The sequence below is a fragment of the Corylus avellana genome, chromosome 1, assembly GCF_965113065.1.
Source record: "Corylus avellana chromosome 1, dhCorAvel1.hap1.2, whole genome shotgun sequence".
NCBI classification, from domain to species: domain Eukaryota; kingdom Viridiplantae; phylum Streptophyta; class Magnoliopsida; order Fagales; family Betulaceae; genus Corylus; species Corylus avellana.
The window spans coordinates 42,178,530-42,183,836 of record NC_142490.1 but is presented as its reverse complement, the minus strand read 5'-3'; the positions used below and the strand labels follow the sequence as shown (position 1 = coordinate 42,183,836).

At 34.1% G+C, this 5,307-nt stretch overlaps 1 pseudogene; it reads right to left on the bottom strand.

Annotated features, from left to right (window-relative positions):
* Positions 1-2,938: 2,938 nt before the first annotated feature.
* LOC132172800 (F-box/kelch-repeat protein At3g23880-like) lies at positions 2,939-4,303 on the bottom strand (annotated as a pseudogene).
* Positions 4,304-5,307: the final 1,004 nt, after the last annotated feature.

Genomic DNA, 5,307 nt, shown 5'->3' with positions numbered 1-5,307 from the left:
ATCAACTAGACATGCCAATATCTACATACTAATCTAAAATCTATAGCAGATACAACAAACACTATATGAGAAGGAATTTTGCATATGATCAAGGTTAGAAAACTAGTCAATAAAGGAAAAAATGAAAAGAACGCAATAGAATTTTGTCTACACAACTGGTTGCAAGAAATATGAAGGCTTTTTCGACATGTGTTAATGCATGCGTGTAAAGATAATACATGAATAAAGCTCTCAGAAAAGAAACTAATAATAGGAAGGTAGAGTAGCGAAGGCTTTATGCACATGTAATAATAAGAACAATAACAGAGTTGTCATATGTAAGAGCTATCCTAGATATCTTAATGCTATGTGGAAGAAAAGTTTTCCAGGAAGTTATTTCAGATTTGAACCCGACAGGAATTTGCTTTAGTGAACTGTTCTTGTTTTTATTTTACTTTTTCACGCATTTTTGTTGATAAATCTTGAATCCTAGTGTTTCTCTTTGCTCAAATGCCGCTGCTGTTGGGGTTTTAAATTCCAAAAGACAATATGAAGTGCTTTCATATCCATTTGGGCCAGACAAAATTATATAACTAAAATGTTGCATCACACGCATTGATACAATTTCTGGGACTAAAATTCATCAACTTTTTGATACAATTGCTGAATTGTTTATACTTTATATGTGCACTTAGACACTGAACAACTTCAAACATTAGGATTGGACTGGCTCAAAAGGAAGAACTATATTAACATTTAAAATCACTTAAATTTGGGTAAAAAAGGAAGAACCATATTAACATTTGCTTCGACACAGCCGAGCCCCTCATAACACACAAACCATTCCCAAAATCCAATTTACAGCAAGCAATTTAGCAGTAACAATTTACGCAGCATGTAGATACATGTCAGTCCAATAAAATCTGTCCATCTACTTTATCCAAATACCGAAATTACAGCCAATAGTTACAGCACTAGCAGCAGCTTCCCTTTGATTTTCCGTAAGTTTAGGGAATAAAACTCTTTTTGCTTCTCTATAAAAATATATTTCGCAATAGATCCCCTTACATTTCTCAATACCATTAAAATATTATTTCTTTACAAAATACAAGTTCCCTACCTACCATCACTTTTTTTCACAAAATCCCAACACAATCCCCAATTAAATACAAAAAAGATGAAAGATGAGAGAGGAAAGAGAAATGTTTTATATTAAAATAATGTATAGGGAACCACTTTTGGTTCCCTATACATTGGTAAACACTGTAGCAACCCTTGAAGGATGGTTAAATGTAGAGAATCTGATGTAATTAGGTTTTTGAGGTTTTTTTGAAATTTTTCCTAAACATAAGGAAGGGAATGACATATAGAGCATCTGTTGCTAGTGCTTTAACCACTAAATCTTTGAAAACACCATAGTTTATGATATCTTAATGACCAGCAAGAGAACTCAAAACAACATTGTCAATTCAAATAACATTCCTGTTGATAGCCATTAACTGTTACATTTACAGCAAACCAAGCATGACACTCAAGTATGCTTGGAAAATCCATCAGTGGCAACAAAGAAGAACACCACCAAAACTCTAAGTTTCTATGTGCTTTATAAAATCTAGACAACAGTGTGTATTTGTATTTTCTAATCCATACAACACTCTTAAGAAACTCAAACTCACACCTTTGGCAATCAATAATTCAATATCCCATGGGAGTAGTAATTAAATATCATGCTACTCTCCCATCTTGCAATACTTTGGCATTCGGACACGCTTAGGATTTTGAAATTCAAAACCTATATCTGCAACTATTTACAGTTTCATATTCATATTTTCTTATGAACTGGTTCCAAAACAAGGTCATCTTCTTCATATGAAGGAGGGATAAAATACAGCACACGAAAAAAAAAAAAAAAAAAAAAAAAAGGAGTTATGTTTCCTTTACTCATTTACGATTCGTCAAACAAAATCAATAGACCCAACCCGTAAAGACTGATTTATAATTTCTCATTAACCTTTGGCAAGGTTGTAATGGAAATTAGATGTTCACCAACCAAAAAGAAAATGCTCTATCCTCCAAAACTGTTAGCAAATTTTTGCCTTGGAATCTTGCAACCCATTGCTGCTTTTTAGCTTCTATTGACCAGCAGCATGCAAAGATATTATTCACTACGTGTTAGGTGCCATAGAAGACTAGACACAAAAGTTGCAGCATCTTAATATTCAAACATTCTAATCATCCTATAGTTACAATGGTTAGCAAATAGGGTATAACATCCCATTTACCTAATCCTTAGTGATCCTTGAAAATCTACCTGAATTCCTAAAGTAATAAACAATGTTAAAACCTGGGGGGTTCTGAAACTTAGCCAACTGACCTGAAAAAGTTTGTTTTTTTCAACTAGCTAAACCATCGTTTACAACAACATGCATTACCTATCACACTTAAAAGCATGTATGGTGACTTAAAGCTTAACAGCCCTTATCAACTTTTACTTCATATAGTTCACAGACAACATTTATGTTTGTAAAACAAGGTAGCCAGAAGCCTTTTTGAAGTGAAATTTCAAATTTTCAATGTAAACTCTGAATAAATGTTATCATTGATAAACCAAAATACTTTTAGGCATTGGATTTTATGGAAATAGGGATAGACTGAAAAAAAAAAACATTGATTATCAGGTACTAATGTGCTGTCATTTTTTTATGAAATCAAAGAGCTCAATTTTGAAAATTATGTCCACTGATCCCATCAACCATACTTTAAGTACCAAAACCTCTTCAAGAGTAAATTGCTATGAAGTAGCTAGAAAAAAAATATCAATATAAATAAACAAAACACTAAACTTATGGGATGGTGAAAAGATAATTCCTCATGATAATTAAAATAAAGATGGTGTGAAGAACCCTTGTACAACTGCTTATTTAACCATAAAAATCTCTAACAATCGCTCCAAAAAAAATATGGGTTAAATGTAAGTGTATAAATATTTGAGAAAGACATCTTTGACAAGAATAAGTATAAAATATTATCTCAGCACATATATGCTGCCTTGAAACACAATTGGAACAGATATAGAAAGATGGGCCCTCAAGCCTTGTCAACAATTGTCCTATTCTTCAGATTCATTTCCTCCCTTGATAGAAACTAGGGTCTCCATGTAGTTAACCAATTGCATCTCCTTCGAGTCACTATGTCCATGAATTTGGAGATCAGTCATTTGTTGGGTAGAGGGGTCATACAAGAACAGTTGTCCGCTATCAATTTTAGTCAAGAACATGGTGTCATTCTTCCAAAATCCTAATGGTTGGTGAATTCTTGCAATCGATGGTCCAATAGTAAAAAGCCTATTCCAGGAGTCCTTAACACCAACTTTAAGTAACAACCATATATCAAATCCAATCTCCCACCAATTTTCATCAATTGGCAGCAAAGCAACCATGGCTATCGATTCATTCAACACCAAAAGGGCTTGCCCATTAACATTATCTGGAAGTAGTGTTTTTAGGAATACCTCATCGCTCATGTCAAATGACAAAACAAATAAGTCCCGTTGATTAACATAATCAACATATGCCAGCCAAGAACCCATCCCAGTGATGTATGTCATCGGAACATCTTCCACAATAAAACACTGGGGTCCATCAACTTTTCTCCAAGAATCGGTGCTTAAGCTGTATACCTCTTTTTGGTATATGATTTCTTTAACGTCCTTCATAAAATAGATGTCGGAATTGCATTCATACATACTATCAAAGTTGATTATCTTGTAGTCATTAGTTTTGGCATCAAAACCAAATCCCATACCTTGAATATGGGTGTAATAGCCAGCGGGGGCGAAGATGGGCAGGTTTGATTCGGGGACAACCTTTGTTTCTCTAGTTGTAGGGTTCCATATAACAACCTTCAATGTATCGTAAGCGTGGAGACAAACGAGACCATTGCAAGAACCCACCACAGAAATACTAAACATCTCGCCAAACGGCTCACCGTTCCTAAAATACTGTGGAGGTAGAGGCTGTGTAAGGGGGGATATTTGGAGTTCTTCATAAGAAATCGTGGATACAACATAATCGTCCATTGTTTTGTTGCTCGTTTTAAGGAGAAGGTGGGTGTTGCTGTTGTTGTTGTTGTTGTGTAGGAGGTGTTTCCTTACGAAGTTTTGGTGTGTGATGAGAGCGTACCAGGATTTGCAGACGCACTTGAAACGCAAGAGAGAGACGACCGGAAGCCATAGCAGAATTTGCGTCACCAAGTCTTCAGCCAATTCGTTGGCCATCATCATCATCGGGTAACTGGTAGAGAGCTTCGTAGGGTTTTTAGTTTCAACAAATAGGGGATCGTAGCCAATTTGGGGTTGGGCTTGAGCAATAAGCTCTGAGTTAAGCCCAAATGCATCAGCAAATATTGCTTTTACAATATTTATATAATTATGACCATTACATGCACGGATGCACCTGCCACCTGATAATTGATATGTCCATAGACTCCATACCCCATAATTTTTCTCAAAAAAACCTGATAAATATTTTTTTTTTAAATGAAAGGACTAAACCACTCGGAAATTGTTAAAAAAATAAATAAAAAATAAAAAAGACTCGGGCTCCATCAAGGTTTATTGAATCAAGCTCAGGCATTTCGGACCGAAATCATCCACAAATTTCAAAGCAATGAAAGCCTAATGGTTGGCATACGATAAAGAGGGACTTTTAAGTTGACAGAATGCAAATCACTATCTTCAACAAGCCCATGGGCTTATGACCAAAAATTTTGAGTTGCAAGCAGCTAGAGTGTGTGTAAGCCCAGTCAAGAAATATTGCTTCTTGATAATTGATGGTTGTCCAATTATAATGTACAATTAATTATTTTAGGTATTTTTATTATATTCCAGTATGAAGAAATGGAAAAATGAATTACCAAAAAGATCAAGCAGCTATACACATGCATGCAGGCGTGTGTATAGGTGACTAATAATTATTATGTGCACAAATATAGAAGGTAGATAGGTGTAGGGGTAATTGAATCAAATAAATAGTTTTCTCATATTGTTAACCAATGCAATTCATTGTTAATGAAGATGGATGATGGGAGCATTAATTACTCATGTGTGCATTTTTTTTTTTTATCAAAAAAATATATATGATTCATTAATTGTCAAATTAATATTAGAGACAACCTTTTTATTTTGTTTTTATCTTTTTAAAACCAATTTTAACCAAAATATCTTCCTAAAATACCCTTAATTTGACCATTTCAAAACCAATTTTACCCTTTGTAATTATGAATTGGTAAAAATAAAGACTACTAAATTTTTGTTTAAAAAATAAAAAT